Consider the following 18,845-nt stretch of genomic DNA (forward strand, 5'->3'; position numbering starts at 1 on the left):
TCAAAACTTTCTCCTTGTCTTTAATTTTTCAGACATCTCATTATAATGTGTCTTGGTGTTGATTTATTTGGGTTTATCCTTTTAGGGTTTGGTCAGATTCTTGAATTGATAGGTTTATATCCTTTACCAAATTTGGGATATTTCCAGTATTTTCTGTGCACTGCCCTCCTTTTCCTCTCCTAGGACTCCAGTAAAAGGAATAAGATCTTTTGTTATTGTCCCATAGGCACTTGTTCTTCTTTTTCCTGTTTTGTCTCTGCTGTTCAGATTGGATAATTTCTACAGATATATCTTCAGGTTCACTGATTTTTTCCTCTGTAAATCTTCATTTTGTTATTAGGCACATCGTGTGAGTTTTCCACTTACTGTAATTTTTCATTCTGAAATTTCCATGTGGGTCTTTATATCTTTTTCTTTGATGAGGTTTTCTATTTTCCAGTATCTTTCAAGAATGTTCATAATTACATGTTGGAACATTTTTGTGATAGCTGCACTAAAATCCTTATTCAGTAATTCCAACATCTGGTCACCTCAGTGTTGGCATCTATTGATTGTCTTTTTGGATTTAAGTTATTTTTCCTGGTTCTTAGTATGAAGAGTGATTATTTTATGCTGGACATTTTGAATATTATGTTTTGAGGTTCTGGTTCCTATGTAAATCTTCTATTTTAGCAGTCAGTATGTTTATGTTCAGAATGCACCTTCGGGTCCATATTTGTAGGCTCTGGTTTGAAGATAAATTAAGTTTTTGAAACCTCTGCAGAGCTATTTTGGCCTTCCCCACTTGTTGATACCCAGAGGTTTGAACCCTCAGAATTTTCCATGTTGTAGTTCAGTTCGTAAAGCCTTTGGTCTGTTGTTGCTGATTGGTTTCACACTTGGGCTGCTTGGGAAAGCGTGCCCAGTACTTCATATTCATATTAAAGGATCTCTTTTTTCTGTGGGGCCCCTAGTGGTTCGGTTGGTTAGACATCCAGTTCTTTTTTTTTTTTTTAAGATTTTATTTATTCATTCATGAGAGACACACACACACAGAGACAGAGAGAGAGAGAGAGAGAGAGGCAGAGACACAAGGCAGAGGGAGAAGCAGGCTCCATGCAGGGGGCCCGATGTGGGACTCGATCCCGGGTCTCCAGGATCATGCCCTGGACCGAAGGCAGCGCTAAACCACTGAGCCACCCGGGCTGCCAAAGATGTACAATTCTTAATCTCAGCTCAGGTCTCCATCTCAGGTTCATGGGCTTGGGCCCTGTGTTGGCCTCCATGCTGGGTGTGGAGCCTACTTTAAAAAAAAAAGAAAAAAAACATTTTTTCTAGATCCTCACTCTAATTTGAGAGTGGATGGGGTACCACTTATTTTTTAGTATTATTCAACTAGTGCAGGTTGTGGATAGTAGGGCTCCTGCCCAGTCTCTTTAGTGCTTAGTGGGGAGGGAAGAGGTGCCACCTCTGCTTTGTCAGTGCAAAGTGGGAATTGGTCAGCAGGTCTTTGTCCCACAGTCTCTGCAGTACCTGATAGGGAAGGGAACAGTATGGGTTCTTAACTGCAGCACTACCCTCTTTCTGGTCATTTGGCTAGAGAGAGTGGTCTTTTCTTGGGGCTTTTCTGTGTAGGGTGGTCAGGTGGAGGCCTGTTGGCATTTTCTGGTTGTAGACTGCTCTGTCACCCCAACCAAGACATATAGAAGGCAAAACAAACAGACCATCTGGGGAACTTACCACTGGGTCTTATTCCAGGTCCCTAGCCAGCTTGCTTTCTTTTCTCCACCTTTCAAAAGGTTTTTTAACTAGTTGCCTTAGGTATTTTGAACAGGAGTTTTAATTTGTTATAATTAGCAAGAGATTGTAATTAGCAATAGGAATGTGATGGATGTGCTTACTCTATCTTCTATGGAACAGGAGATAACATCAGGCATTTAAAAAAATTGTTTTCTTGATAAATGTGAGAGTGTTACTCAGTTTAGCAATGATATGCTTGCTCCTGTGCGATGAATAATCGTGCCCATGTTGTGTATGGGTTATGTCTCATGATCCTATACTGTAAGCAGGCAGTGAGAACCTCACCACAGGATACAGCATGCAGAACTCCACTCTCTGCCCAGCCTGTATTTTTTGGCTCATGGGACCTCTCCACATCTCTTTCCTCATTTCAACTGTCCATTTGGGCCTGTTGTCCAGGTGACCAGCCTCAGTCTTGGCACCACCTACTGGATTTGCAGGAGCAGGACTATCAGGAGGATTAGGTGAACTAATAATACATGGCAGGCACTCACAAGAGCAGCCGGCACCAAATATGCAATCATCACACAATGGTTGGTGGTTGACCCTTCAATTTTGGCATAGACTCTGGTTCAAGTAAAAGACAACCCAAACTGTGATCTCCCACCAAAGGAGGGGAGTCAGATTCTCATGAGCTTCAGTTTGAAGATGAAATTTTCACTTGTGCAATAATCAGCAGACATTGAGTGCTTACTGTCTTGCACATCCTCAAATGAGAAAATAAGATATAATCCATGTCTTCAGAGAGCCCAGAGGCTTGAGTGGGGATTAATAGATATGTGAATACACACAATAAATAGACTCAATGACAGTAGTCTGTACAAGGTAGAATGGGGACTCCAGGGTGGGTGTGGCCATATGTTTGGGGCTGAGGAAGGGTTCACAAAGGTGGTGACGCTCAGGCTGAATCTCAGAAGATGAGTAGGTTTTCCCCAGTGAGTAAAGGCATTTCTGCAAAAGCACAGTTCAGTGTGGCAAGATATTTAGTGTCCACATAATCTGCGTCATATGTCTGTAGGTGGATTGAAATTGTATGTTTAGAGGAGCACACAAGCCAGACTCTAATTTACTAAGGTTATGATTCTGGTTTTATTTCTTGTCATTTGCATACAGATATTTATAATTTGGACTGATATAATGTATCAGTACCTGCATTTTTAAAGACAAACCTCTTGGATCTGACTCTTAAGACCAGCAGCTGGACACACATTCAATTCCAAGTATAAGATGAGAAAGAACCCCACTGAGTCACTGATCTGACTTGAGGATGAGGGAAGGACAGGTTAGCAGGTGCCTGAGTGATAGCAACTTGAGTTTTTACTGTAGACTTGCTAGATCTCCCTGTCTCCACTGTGTTATTGATACACCCGTGCGGCCTCTATTTTGAGCTGCCTCTGGCATCTGTTACAGGCAGAGCTATTTTCTCCAGACTTCCCTTACTTTGTCTGGATAAGACTTGGCCAGATTCTATTTTACCTTACATACTAGAACCTCTGGAGTAGGATAGCAGCTAAACCATGCAGATTTTCCCCTACTGTCACCAGTTTGCTCCTGTCGTCTCCAGTTTCTCTTTTCCTAGGATCCCACTGCCTGGAGGCAGCTGCTATTCTCAGGAGGTCTATCATAGAGGGCATGACCCAGAGCACATGGAATCTTCCCTCCACATCTTCCTTCCGAGCACTTTTTTCCCCTTGCCTCTGCTTTTGAGGCAGCAAAACACAGCATCCCCACACACCAGCCTCTCTTTGGACTGCAGCCTTACACATTCCTCTACCTGAGCGTCTTCCCCAGGCTCCTCTTAGCCTCTGATCCCCTCCACCTGAGACAAGCCTTCCTCACAGAGGGCTTTGCTGACAGTCTTCCTTGGCTAGGTTTTGCCCTCCATCCTATGCTGTCATGACAGCCTGGGGCAGAGTGTGTTTTCTGAAGATGGGCACAATGATATCTCCCATCCCACATGCTCTTACCATATAATCTTACTGCTGTTTCCATGATGTGATTGTGGCAGTATGTCTCTTCCCCTAGAACCTGTCCAGATCTTTAAGGTTGCCTTAACCAAATACAGTAGAACAGAAGCAACGCTGTGGTACTTCCCAGGCTAGATCATCAAAATGCCGTGTATATCCATCTTTTTCTCTGAGAATGCTTGCTCTGTCAACCAACCTGCCACATTCTGAGGGAGCTCAAACTAACCAATATGGAGAGACAACAGGCAGAAGAAATGTGTATCTGTTCCAGCCCACAGTTCAGCAGAGGTCCCAGCTGACAGCCGGCATGAGCCACTAGCTGTGTGAGCAAAGATGCCTCTAGATGATTCCAGCCCCCTACCATCAAGCACCCCTAGCCTTTGAGTCTTCCTAGTTGAGTTCCCAGGTATTGCAGAGCAGAAACAAGCCAATGTATTGGAATCACAGAATCCCTGAGGATCATAAAATCATTGTTTGGGGTGCCTGGGTGGTGCAGTCAGTTCAGCGTTCAACTCTTGGTTTTGGCTCAGGTCATTATCTTAGGATCAGGAGATCTATCCCTGAATCAGGCTCTGTGTTCAGTGCAGAGTCTGCTTGAGATTCTCTCTCCCCCTGCCCCTCCTGCTCATGCTCGTGCTCTCTCTCTCTGTCTCTCTCTAAAAGAAAGGAAAAAAAAGAGAAAGAAAGGAAATTATTGTTTTATACCACTACACATTTTATTGGTTTCTTATGCTATTAGTAACTGAAAGTCTTTTTCTTTTCTAATTCTGTACTTTCAGTGCATTTCTCTTTACTGTCTGACTTCCCTGTATGCTGTATGCTTCCCTGTTAAACTGTATGTTGCTTGAGAGCTGGTACTATGTCTGTAATGCTCATTGCTGTGTCTTGTGTGACACAAAGAGGGTAGTGGGTGCACAATAAATAGTGACTTAATGAATAGGAGGTATGTGTTTCTTCTCTTCTTTTAATGTGGATAGACAATCATTTGGGGTGTCTATGTGTGCAAGCAGGTACACTGAGTCTGCTTCCAGGATAGTTTCTGGCCTGCAGTTCTTTTTTTTTTTTTTTTCTTTCAGATTTTATTTATTTGAAAGAGAGAGAGAGAAAGACAGAACAAGCAGGGGTAGGGGCAGAGGGAGAGAGATGAGCCGACTCCCTGCCAGGCTGGAAGACAGACATGGGGCTCAATCCCAGGACCCCGGGATCACACCTGAGCCAAAGTTAGATGCTTCACTGACCGAGCCACACAGGCACCCCTGGCCTGCAGTTCTAAGCTTGTCAGGTTGATCCTTCCTTCTCCAGGAATCTTCCCTCCTCCCTCCTTTCCCACCCTGACTGATCTATTGGTATGAGATGTACTTGATTGGTTCTGTCACAGTTTTTAGCTATAGGTGATGCCTGTAAGTGGTTCACCCTACTGCTGCAGGGACAAGGGGTAGAAAAGGTGAATAGGAGGCTAGGAGTTCCAAAGACAAACTGGACCCATTTTATAATTTTGTCAATGACAATCTGGAGAGAATAAATACAAACCTTAGGTAGTATGGTATTTTGTCCCTCCTGACAATTCACAGGTAGTATAGATAGTGGGGTTAACAGCTATTACTGTGCCACTATGGAAAAGTTTCAGGCTGCCCTCTAGTGGGAAGTAGCACAATAAAGTGCAACTATATTATACACCAAGGCAATCTGGATTTTGAAACAAAGAAATTAGAGTGTAGGGACCAATTCTGGCTTGTGGACTATAATCGGGGCCTACAACATTATCTGGCAGTTAGTAGGAGCTCAACTAATATTTAGTGAACAAAGTAAGCTCTAGTACATTTCTTAAGCGCTTACAATGTTTAAGACATTAATTAAGCCAAGCAGGGTAGCTGAGTTGGTTAAGAAGTTGCCTTCTAGGGAAGCCCCTGTGGCCCAGCGGTTTAGCACCGCCTTCAGCCCCGGGGGTGTGATCCTGGAGACCCGGGATCAAGTCCCATGTTGGGCTCCCTGCATGGAGTCTGCTTCTCCCTCTGCCTGTGTCTCTGCCTCTCTTTTTCTCTCTGTGTCTGTCGTGAATAAATAAATAAAATCTTAAAAAAAAAAAAGAAAGAAAGAAAAAGCTGTCTTCTACTCAGGTCATCATCCTAGGGCCATGGGATAGAGCCCTGCATTGAGCCCCAAGTCTGGCTCTTGCTGCCTGCATCCGGCTCCCTGCTCAGCTGGGAGTCTGCTTCTCCCTCTCCCTCTGGCCCTCCCCACTATTCATGCTCTCTCTCAAATGAATAAATAGATCCTTAAAAAAATACATTAATCCAAGCACTATAGATGGTATAAATCAGAGCCAGGTAGTTAATATCTTAGGTGTAGAGGCCATATGGTCTCTGTCACTACTCAACTCTGCTGTTGTGGTAGGAAAGCAGCTACAAACAATAGGTAATCTAATGAACTTATCTCTATTCCAGTGAAACTTTACTAACAGAAACAGGTGGCCTGCTTGCATTATATAAATAATAATATAATAAAAATAGATTTTTCTAGTCAGGTTCACCAATACCTCCCATTGCCAAATCCACTGGATCCTTTAAAAATGTTTAGTATCAAGTATTTCAAGCCTCAGAAATGTACAAAGGATAATATAATTACCTCATTTATCTATCACCCAGATATACCAAATATTTATATTTTACCATGTTTCAAGTCTTTAAAATAACAGTATGTTAGAGCTACAGTTGAAATTCCTCTATATATGCCACCCTGATGCCCTTCTCTTCTATCTCTTCCTCTCCAGAGGTGAACATAATGTTGAAGTTGTGTGTTTTCTTTCCATGCATGCAATTATCCTCAATATATATGTAGGTATCCATATTAAGTATATTATCATTTAGTAACCTTTAATGCATGTATCATTATGCCACTTTGCTTTTTTTCCACTTAACGTTGTTTTTGACATTTATCCATATGCCATGTATACAACACAATTATTTTTAAGTAAGTGCTTTTTGCACACTAAGAAATCTTAGCCTCTCCCAAGGTCACAAAGATTATCTCCCTATGTTTCCTTCTAGAAGTTTTATAGTTCTACCCTTTAGTTAGTTCCATTTTTTTAAAGTAATCTCTATACCCAACATGGGGCTCAAACTAATGACATGGACACCAAGAGTCACATCCTCTACCGACTGAATCAACCAGGCACCCCTCTCTGGTCCAAATCGAATTAATTTTTTGACTATTGTGTGAGGAAGGGGCTGAGATTAATTTTGTTCTATATGTATATCTAGTGTGGACATCTTATAGTATGTTCACAAATTCTTTGATATTCCTGTCTTCAAAAGATAGAACCTAATTCCTCTTAGGTGTGGGCTGTACCTAATGAGTTGATTTTAATAAATAGAATGTGATAGAAATGATGGTGTGTGACCCAAAATTAAGGCATAAAAGGCATTTTGGCTTCTCCCTTGCTCTCTCCCCTTGGATTACCCTTTGGGAAACCAGATGTCATATGTTGAAGACAATTAACCGGCCTTATGGAGAGGTCATTATGGAATATTCACATTGTGGAATGTGAAGAACTGAGGCCTTCTCCAAATACTAAGTAAGTGAGTTATCTTGAAAGCAAATCCCTATAGCACTAGTTGAGCCTCCATAGGACTGCAGTCCTCACTGATGTCTTGACTGCTACCTCATGAGAGCTCCTGAGCCAGAACCACACAGCTAAACCACTCTCAAATTCCTGACTCACAGATACTGTAACATAAATGTTGATTTAAGCCACTAAATTGTGGGATAATTTGTTCTGCAGTAATGGAGAACTAATACATCTAGTGTTCCAGCATCTTCCCCATTGAATTACAATAGTGCCAATATAGAACATCAGTCGACTACATATGTATTCGTCTTTTTTCTGGATTCTCTATTCTGTTCCGGTAAGCTGCATGTCTGTTTATGCCAAAAGCATACTGTCTTCATTGCTATAACTTTTACTGTAGTCTTGAGATCAAGTAGTGTAAGTCTTCCAACTTTTTGTTATTATTTCTTTTTTCAAAATGGATTTGGCTAATCTGGGTTCTTTTGCATATCCATACACATTTTAAATCATTTAGTCAATTTCTACAAGAAGAAAAACCTACTGAGATTTTCATAATGGCTATCTTAACAATATTGAATCTTCTAATCCATGAACATGTATTTCCATTTATTTAGATTTTCTTTTCTCTCAAAAATGTTTTTGCAGATTTGTGTAATGTTTTAGTGTAGGAATCTTGCATGTATTTTGTTAAACTTATTTTCAAATATTTTACATTTTTATGATATTTAATTGGTATTGTATTTTTTTAAGATTTTATTTATTTATTCATAGAGACACAGAGAGAGAGAGAGAGAGAGAGAGAGAGAGAGAGGCAGAGACACAGGCAGAGGGAGAAGCAGGCTCCATGCAACAAGCCAGATGTGGGACTCGATCCCGGGTCTCCAGGATCACACCCCGGGCTGCAGGCGGCGCTAAACCTCTGCGCCACCGGGGCTGCCCAGTATTGTATTTTTAAGTATAAAATTTTAATTGTTGCTGTAATTGATTTTTATGTATTGACCTTGTATTGTTTCATGTACTCTTGCTTGGTTCACTCATTAGCTCTAGCAGTTCTTTTATAGATTGTAGCTGATTTTCTGTGCACATAAATCTTGTCATCTGCAAATAAGGAGCATTTTTACTTCTTCCTTTCCAGTTTGTATATTATTTCATTCTTCTTGCCTTGATTTCCCTGGTAATGTTGAATAGAACTAATAAGAGTGGACGTCCTTTCCATGTCCCAGTCTTTCCTCATTAAGTGTATATGTGTGGTGATAATATTGAAGATCTGCTCTCCTAACAAATTTCAAGTATGCAATACAGTATTGTTAATTATAGTCATCATAATATATATTATATCCCCAGAAGTTATTTGTCTTATAGCTGAAAGTTTGTACTCTGTACCTGTTGACCAATATATCCGCATTTCCCTCACCCCCTAGGCCCTGGCAACCACCATTCTACTCTCCATTTCTATGAGTTTGATTTTCTTAGATTCTACACATAAGTGAGAACATAACAAACAGTATTTGTCTCTTGACTTTTTTCACTTAGCATAATTCCCTCAAGGTCCATCCATGTTATCATAACAAGCGGGATTTCCTTCTTTTTATGGCTGAATAATACTCTATTCTATGTATATACCACATTGTCTCCATGCAGTCACCCACAGATGGACACTTAGTCTTAGTTATTATGAATAATGCTGTGATGAACATGGAGACATAGCTCTCTCTTCAAGATTGTGATTTTATTGCCTTTGGCTATATACCCAGAAGTGAGATTACTGGTAGTTATATTTTTAATTTTTTTGAGGAACTGGCAAGCTTTTTTCCATAGCAGTATTTAAGGGTTCTAATTTCTCCACATCCTCTCCAACACTTACCTTCCTTTTTAAAATTATTGTTATAGTCATCTTAGTGGGTATGAGATGGTGTCCCAAAGTGGTTTTGACTTATATTTCTCTAATGACTAGTGATATAGATTTCATATCCTTCTTGGCCATTTGTATATGTTTGGAGAAATAATTGTATGAGTTCCTTTGCTTATATTTTAATTGCACTATTCCTCTTTTTATTGTTGAGTTATAGAGATTTGCTGTATTTTCTGGATGTTAAACTCTGGTCAGATATCTGATCTGCAAATATTTTCTCCCATTCTGTGGATTGTCTTTGCATATTCTTGATGACCACTTTTGATGTATGGAAGTTTTTTATTTTGTTGAAGCCCAATTCAGTTTTTCTTTCTAAGATTTTTTTTTTTTAATTTGAGAGAGAGAGCACGTGGGCATGTGCATGACAGTGGAGGAAGGGACAGAGGGAGAGAGAGAATCTCAAGCAGATTCCATGCTGAGTGTGGAGTCCAGTGTGGGATGATCTCTAAAACCCTGAGATCGTGACCTGACCCAAAACCAGATTGTGAGGCTTAGCCAACTGAACAACCCAGGTGCCCCTAGTTTTTCTTGTTATTAATGCTTTTGGTATGATACCCAAGGTCATAAAGATTTATCCCTATGTTTTCTTTTAGAAATGTTAATGGTTAATTGATTTTATAGGTTAATTGATGCTTTCTCAGTATTGTTTTGCATATTTGGAAGCCATGCAATTCTATATGAATTTGAGGATTGGCTTTTTGATTAATGTAAAAAAAAAAGGTTGTTGAAATTCTGATAGGGATTGCATTGAATTTGTAGATTGCTTTGGGTAGTAGTGTTGTCTTAACAGTAGTAGTCTTCTTATCAACAGGGCATGTCTTTCTGTTTATGTCTTCTTTAATTTCTCTTAGCAGTGTTTTGTAGTTTTCAGTGTACAAATCTTTGGTTAAATTTATTCCTAGGTATTTTAGTATTTTATATTCTTCTGTAAATGGAATTGCTTTCCTAATTTCTTTTTTGGATTATTTATTGCTGATGTATACAAACACGATTTAACACAATTGATTTTTGTGAGTTGATCTTATATCCTACAACTTTGTTGATTTTGTTTAGCTCTAGTGACCTTTCTTGTGAATTCTTTGGGATTTTTCTGTGTAGGATCATGTCATCTACAAATAGAGATAGTGTTACTACTTCCTTTGGAATTTGATTTTTTTTTTCTTGTCTAGTATCTCTAGCTAGAACTTCCAGTTCAGTGTTGAATAGCAGTGGCTAAATTGTGCATCCTTGTCGTGTTCTTGATTTCATGGGTACACTTTCAGCCTTTTACCACTAAATATGGTATTAAATGTGGAATTTTCATAAATACCTTTTATCACGTTGAGGAATTTTCTACTTCTGCTTTTATGAGGGCTCTTATGACAGGATGTTGGGTTTTGTCAAATGTCTTTTCATTAATTGAGATGCTTATGTGTTTTTCCTTTGTTATATTAATGTGATGTATCACATTGATTTTCATATATTGAATCAGCCTTATAGCCTTAGGATAAATACCACTTGGTCATGCTGTATAATCCTTAATATATGCCAAATTTGATTTGTTTGTATTTTGTTTAGGATTTTTGCATTTATTTTCATAAAGGATATTGGTCTATAGTTTTCTTTTATTATGATGTCTTTATCTGGTTTTGGTATCTGCTCTCACGGAATGACTTAAAAGTGTTCCCTCTTCTATTTCTTGGAAGAATTTGAGAATAGTTGTTGGTAATTCTTTAAGTTTTTGGTAGAATTTACCAGTGAAGCCATCTAGTTCTCCTCTTTATTTGTTAAGAGGTTTTTGATTACTAATTCAGTCTTTTTATTTGCTTTTTAAAACTATTTATATATTTATTTATTTGTTTTAGAAATAGTGTAATCAGGGGGAGGGGCAGAGGAGAAGGAGAGAGAATCTCAAGCAGACTCCAACTTGAGTGTGGAGCTATATGTGGGGCTCAATCCCACAACCTTATCTGAAATCAAGAGTTGGACGTTTAACCAACTGAACCACTCAGGTGCTCCAGTCTTTTTACTTGTTTCAGGTCTATTGAGATTTCTACTCTAGCAAAATAAATCAGTCAGAGAAAGAAAAATGCCATATGATTTCACTCATATGTGGAATTTAAGAAACAAAACAGATGAACACATGGGAAGAGGGGGAAAAAAGAGAGAGGGGAACAAACCATTAGAAACTCTTAACATTAGCACAGCTCTGGCCGGGCAGCATGGCAGACCTAGCCCCTCAACCCAGCAAGCAGAAGCGCGAACAGGATGCTGAGGAGGTGGAAGCCGCCCAGGCGAAGAGTAAGCTGGCATCAGGAATGGTACCTCCACCCCCGTGCAGTTACCATTCTCCAGCTTCAGAGTGGAAAAAGTGCTGAGGGAGTCCGCGAGGAACAAAATCCTTTTCCTCCACGGGAAGGTGAATGAAGCCTCTGGAGATGGCGGTGGAGAGGATGCCATTGTGATCCTGGAGAAGACACCGTTTCAGGTGGAGCAGGTGGCCCAGCTCCTGATAGGTTGCCCCGAGCTCCAGTTGCAGTTCTCCAATGATATCTACAGCACCTATCACCTGTTTCCTCCATGGCAGCTGAGTGATGTAAAGGCAACTGTGGTTTACCCAGCCACAGAGGAGCATCTACAGAAGTACCTGCGCCAGGACTTCCTGGCGCCTGGTCCAAGAGACGGGAAGCAATTACAAGAACATCACCTTACCCTACCTGGAGTCCCAGAGCCTCAGCATCCAGTGGGTGTTCAGCATTCTCCATAAGAAGGCAGAAGCCGACCGGATTATTTTTGAGAACCCAGATCCCTCTGATGGCTTTGTCCTCATCCCTGATCTCAAGTGGAACCAACAGCAGCTCAATGACCTGTACCTGATTGCCATTTGCCATTGCCAGGGCATCAGATCGCTTCTGGACCTTACTCCAGAGCACCTGCCGCTTCCTGGCGTGAGGGCCAGGAAGCCATCCTGCAGTGCTACCAGGTGAGGGGAGACTGCCTCCGTGTGTACCTGCACTACCTGTCCTCCTACTACCACCTGCATGTGCACTTCACAGCCCTGGACTTCAACGCCCCAGGCTCAGGGGTGGAGCGGGCTCATCTGTTAGCAGACATGATGGAGAACCTGGAGTGTGACCCAGAGCACTACCAACAGGGCACCCTTACCTTTGCCCTCAGGGCTGATGACCACCTGCTCAAGCTCCTGCAGGAGGCCCAGAAGAGCTGAGTCCCACCCAGGGGCTATCTGGAGAAGAACGCCCAGGTGTGGGATCGGCAGAGGGACCTCGGGGTTTTTACCACCCAGTGAATTTTTTAAAAAACATATTTTGTACTGGTTCCTTCCTCGTATGTGAATAAAGTCTTGGTCTTCTTCTTCTTCTTCAAATAAAGGAAACTCTTAACATTAGATAACTGAGAGTGGATGACTAGATGGGTGATGGGATTAAGGAGGGCATTTATTGTGGTGAGCACTGGGTGTTGTGAGGAATCACTGAATTCTATCCCTGAAACCAATACTGCATTATATGTTAAACTAGAATATAAATAAAAATTGAAAAAATATTTCTATTCCATCTTCAGTTTAATGTGCATATTGCTAGAAATTTGTCCATTTCATTTTGATTATCTCATTTGTTGGTGTAAAATTTTCCATAATTTTCTCTTATAATCCTTTTTTATTTTTTTAAGTTTGGTAGTAGTGTCCCCACTTTCATTTCTGATATTAGTCATTTGTGTCCTTTTTTTTTTTTGTCAGTCTATCTATAGGTTTGCCCATTTTGTTGATATTTTCAAAGAACCAAATTTTGGGTTTTTTTTATTGTTTTCTACTCTGTATATCATTGATCTTCATTCTAATAATTTCCTTCTATTAGCTTTGTTATAATTCACTCTTTTTTCTAGTTCCTTATGATACAAAGTTAGGTTATTATTCGAGATCTTTCCTCATTTCAAAAGTAGGCATTTACAGCTATACATTTCTTTCTAAGCATTGCCTTCAAAGCATCCCATAAATTTAATTATATTATCTTTTCATTCAAATATATCTATTTTTTAAAAATATATCTATTTTTTAATTTCCCATGTGATTTCTTCTTTGACCCACTGTTTATTTAAGAGTGTTTTTTAATTCACACATACTTGTGAATTTTTCCACTTTCTCTTCTGTTACTGATTTCTGTCTTTTTTCCTTTGTGGTCCAAGAAGATGCACTGTACAATTTCAGTCTTTTAAAATTTATTAAGACTAGTTTGTGGTCCAACTTATGCTGTACCCTGGAAAATATCCCATGTGTACTTAAGGATATGTATTCTGCTATTGTTGAGTACAGTGGTCTATGTATGTCTTTTAGGTATAGATGGTTTATAGTGTTGTTCAGGTACCCTGCTGAACTTCTGTATAGATAGTCTAGCCATTGAAAGTAGTATACTGAATTCTGTTACCCACAGGACTGTCCATTTCTCCCTTCAATTCCTTCACTTTTTGCTTCATCTAATTTAGAGCACTGGTTTTTTTTCTTTGTTGCATATATGTTTATAATTGTTCAATTTTATTGATAAAATCAACCTTTTTCTAAATAGATAATGTCTCTATCTCATAACCATTTGTTTTTTGGTTTATTATTAAAATCTTATTTATTTGAGAGAGAGAGAGAGAGAGAGAGAGAGAGAGAGCACAAGCCAGGGGGAGGGGAGAGGAAGGAGAAGAAGCAGGCTCCCTGCTGATCATGACCTGAGCTGAAGGTAGATGCTTAACTGACAGAGCCACCTAGGTGCCCCATTCCAAATTTTCACTTTTAACCTCTTTGTGTCTTTCTGTCTAAAGTGAGCCATGGGGCACTGAGGTGGCTCAGTCACTTAAGCTTCCAACTTTTGATTTCAGCTGAGGACATGATCTCAGGGTTGTGAGATCAAGCCCCGTATTGGGCTCAGCACTAGCTGTGGAGCCTGCTTAAGATTCTCTCTTCCTCTCTTTCTGCCCCTCTCCCCTCCCTTCATTCCTTCTCCTCCTTCCTTCCATCCCTCCCTCTCAAAAAAAAAAAAATAAAGTATCTTTTGTAGACAGCACCTAGTTGGATCATGTTTTTTTTTAATCCATTTTGCCAATCTTTGCATTTTGACTGAATTTTTTTAGAAAGTTTTTTTTAAGATTTTATTTATTTATTTATTCATGAGAGACAGAGACAGAGAGAGGCAGAGGGAGAAGCAGGCTCCCTGCGGGATATGGGACTCAATCCCAGGACCCCAGGATCACTACCTGAGCTAAAGGCAGATGCTCAACCACTGAGCTACCCAGGTACCCTGAACTTTTTTTTTTTAAACATTTTTTCTAAGATTTTATTTATTTATTCATGAAAGAGAGAGAGGGAGAGGGAGAGGCAGAGACACAGGCAGAGGGAGAAGCAGGCTCCATGCAGGGAGCCCCACGTGGGACTCGATCCCGGGTCCCCAGGATCACACCCTGGGCTGAAGGTGGTGCTAAACTGCTGAGCCATCAAGGCTGCCCCTACCCTGAATTTTTTAATTTATATTTGAAGCAACTACTCCTAAGGAAGTACTTACTTTTCCTTTTTCTGTGTTATACTGTTTTTGTCTTTCTTTTTTTTTTTTTTTCATTACTGCCTTCTTTTGTGGTTTTTTTTTTTTTTTTTTTTTTTTTTGTAGTGAACCATTTTGATATCCCTTCATTTCTTTTTGTAGGTATTTTTAAAGTATTTTCTTTGTGGTTACCATGGAATTACATTAGATTCAACATGTTTGGCAAAATAGAGAGGAGTTCCTGCATCATTCCCTCAGGTAGCCCACATATAGGGCAGATATACACAGTAATTTGCAAATAAGGTCTAGTGTACTCCCTGTGGAACCAGCGACCAGGTTCCCACACTGGGAATGTAGGTTTTTATCCTTAAGATTGCTGACAAGATGGGGAAAGTGTAGTAGGTAGTACAACGGCAAGAAAAAAAAAACACAGAGCTTTCCACCACTTCTAAATTGCTGTTTTATTGATTCAGCATTTGTTTTATTGATATAAACCCTTGATTGTTTTCCAGGGTTCTGATAAAGCTGGTTCTACCAGTTACTGCTTTTATTATTATTATTCTTTTGGAAGATGGGGGCTTGAAGCTGCCTACTCTGTTGTTTTGCTTAGGTCACTTAGTTGTGTCTTAAAGAGATTTAAATAATGAGGGGGGAAGGTCATAAATATCTACCTATACAGTTAAATTTCCAGTACTCTAAATTCATTGTGTAGATCCAGGTTTCCATCTGGGATCATTTTCCTTCTGCCTGAAGGGTATCTTGTAACATTTCTTATACTGTTAGTTTGGTAGTGATAAATTCTTTAAAAGCTTAAAGTATGTCTGAAGACCTCTTTATCTCATTTTTTAAAGATATTTTCACCAGGTATATCATTCTAGATTTACAGTTTTTTCTGTCGGTACTTTAAATTTATGACTATGCTATCTTCTCCTTTGCAATTTTTCCAAGAAGAAATTTGGTATTAACCTTATCTTTGTTCCTCTGTAAGTAAGTCTTACCTGTATCACTGGTTTTGAACAATTCAGTTACAATGTGACTTGTTGTACTCTATTTCTTCTACTTGAGATGGAGCTTCAGATATGAGATTGTGTATTTCTCATTATGTTTGGGAAGATGGAGGCCATTATTTTTCCCTATGTTTTTCCATATCTCTAGCTGTCTTTTTGAATATATGGAATATGGGTTAAATAATTTTTGGGGGGGTAAAATAATTTTTATTATCCTTTGATAATTTTAACGTGTGTCAGTTCTGGGTCAGTTTCGATTGATTACTGTCCTCTTGATGGGCTATTTTCCTGCTTGCTTATATGCCTGGTAATCTTGTTTGGATGCCAGACACTGAATTTTACCTTGTTGAGGGCTAGTCAATTTTTTTTATTCCTGTACGCTTTCTTCTTTAAAAAATATTTTATTTATTCATGTGAGACAGAGAGAGAGAGAGAGAGAGAGGCAGAGAGAGAGGCAGAGACACAGGCAGAGGTAGAACCAGGCTCCATACAGTGCGCCTGATGCAGGACTCGATCCTGGGACTCCAGGATCACACCCTGGGCCGAAGGCAGGCAGTCAACCACTGAGCCACCAGGGACCCCCATATTCCTGTACATTTTCTTGAACTTTGCTTTGGGATTCAGTTTGATCCTTTCAGGTTTTACTTTTATGATCTATATGATAAGTCTGGAGCAGTGTTCAGTATAAGGCTGATTATTTCCCATTACCCAGACAACACTTTCCTGAGTATACCTACTATCCTATGAATTACAAGTTTTTACAGTCTGGCTGGTGGGAACAGACACTATTCTTGACCCTTTCTTAGTGACAGATCCTGTTTTTCAATACTTTTGGATGGTTCTTTCTTTGGCATTGGGTAATTTCCTCATAAACTTATACTCATGAGTACTGGATTACATACTTGAGAGAAACCTCTGTGGATCTCTGGGAATTCTTTTCACAGTTCTCTTCTCTCTGGTACAGTCTTTTAAACTCTAGCTGTTTTGATCTCCCCAAACTCTTTAGCCCTATATTTCAAATCGGGAAGTCCACTGGGCTCTTCCTCAGTTCCCTTCCTTTCTGTACCACTGCCTAGAACTCAAGACAGTAAGCTGTGATGATCATGGGGCTCATGTTCTCAACTCAGTGACCATTGTCCTTTGTTGTCTATAGTCTTAAAAAACACAATTTCATAGATTGTCTGGTTTTTGTTGTTGTTCTAGGTGAGAGGATAAATCTGGGGTCCCTTTGTTTCATTACTGTCAGAAGGGAAAGCCCCTATTATAGATTTTGATACATTATATTTTCATTTTGATTCAGTTCAAAATATTTTCTAAAGTCCCTTGAGACTTGCTATTTGACTCATGGATTAGATTGTATTGTTTAATTATCAAGTGTTTAGAGATTCTCCTTTTGTTTTTGTTACTGATTTTCTAGTTTAATTCCATTATGCTCAGAGAATGTACTTTGTTTTATATCAATTATTTTATATTTATTAAGACTTCTCTTATGATCCAAGATATAGTCACTATCAAATACCTTTACACATAACTTTCCTATTTCACCATACCCCTTCTCATGTCTGACTTGGCACCTCAGATGTCCCACTTCCTGCTTTCCATATCACAAATGTAATGACCTTATGGTAGTATAATTACACTTACCCTCCCCACGACCCCGCTTTTGGTAATGGTTATTACATCTTTTCATTCTATATTTGTTACATCCACCTATATAATGTCTCCTTATTTTTACTTGAAATAATCAGGTCATAAAGCAAATCATGAAAACGCAGACTTTTACATTCACCAAATTGTTTACCATGATGGTCTTCATTCCTTCATATAGTTCCACATTTCCATCTGATATTAGTTCCCTTTGGTCTAAAGGGCAGCCTTTAACATTCCTTGTAGTGCAGTTATGCCAGTGATGAATTCTCTTAGATTTCACTTATCAGGACTTGTCTTTTAGCACCTATGCTGTCTTTTCCTCTACAGAAGTGTTGACTTTTAATGTAGTCCTATTTATCTCCATTTTACTAAATGATTTGCAGGTTTGTGTGTCCGTTTCTTCAACCTCTAAATACTGGGGTGCCCTGGGGCTCAGGTCTCAGACTTCTCTATGTTAATTCCCAAGTAATCTTAGTCTCACAGCATGTGTTCACTGATGGCTTTTATGTCTGGCTCCTCCTCTGAATTCCAGTAATAAATGATAATTTAACAGACCCTTGCTGAGCTAGATATTATCCATAGTCCTTGAATGGGAAGTCTGCACTCCCTACCTCTACTTCCTTGCTTTCCATTCATAATTTAACTCACTGCAGCTTGGCTCTTGTCCCATTCTTCCACTGCTCCTGCTGAGATTTGTTCCTAAGTAACACAGCCCATCCCCTTTTCTTTTCAAATTAAGTCTTTCATGAAATCAGACAGAAGCAGAACTACCCTTGCAGCGGGTTAGGGAGAGCTGCCTGCCTTTCTCATCTCTTCAGGTTGCTTCAGGCCTCTTTCCTGAGTGCTGCCTATCCTTTAACCTCTGTAATCCCTCAAACTGCCTGATCTCCAGCCATCCTCCTTTCCATCTCTGTGCCTCTGCACAGTGCTCCTGCATCTGCTTGAACCCGCTTTAGCCACTTTTTGTCCACTCAGGTAACACCTCCCAGCCTGTCTTCCCCTTTTTCATTCCCTCTCTTTTTTGTGCCTCCGTTATCACTCTGGCCACAGTGAATTGTAGCTTTCTACTTACACATCTCTCTTCTCCACTACACTGAAGGCATGGAGATCAGAGACCCTGGCTTGTCCCTTTCATCTATTTAATGGCTGTCAGTGGAGTGAATGAATGGTCCAGGAAGCTGAGCTAGATAAAAATCTTAATTGGCAGACCACCAAGGTGTTTTTTTAATGGTTTTATTAAGATATAATTCACATACCGTACAGTTCACAGGGCTGTACGATCACCATCATAATCTAATTTTAAAATATTTTTGTAAAAAAAAAAAAATAAAATAAAATAAATAAATAAAATAAAATATTTTTGTACCCCCTAAAAAGAGAACCCCATTTTCCAACAACACCTTCCCCAGCCCTCGCCAACCACCAAATTTAACATAGGGTACAGTGATC

The 18,845-nt window shown here is 39.7% G+C and overlaps 1 protein-coding gene and 1 pseudogene across 2 annotated transcripts in view; both read left to right on the plus strand.

Annotated features, from left to right (window-relative positions):
• Positions 1-18,845, plus strand: part of POM121C (POM121 transmembrane nucleoporin C) — a 49,856-nt gene that overhangs the window by 3,457 nt on the left and 27,554 nt on the right. The window lies entirely within an intron of this gene.
• On the plus strand, positions 8,696-12,669 carry LOC140639060 (m7GpppX diphosphatase pseudogene; annotated as a pseudogene).

The sequence above is a fragment of the Canis lupus genome, chromosome 8, assembly GCF_048164855.1.
Source record: "Canis lupus baileyi chromosome 8, mCanLup2.hap1, whole genome shotgun sequence".
NCBI lineage: Eukaryota > Metazoa > Chordata > Mammalia > Carnivora > Canidae > Canis > Canis lupus.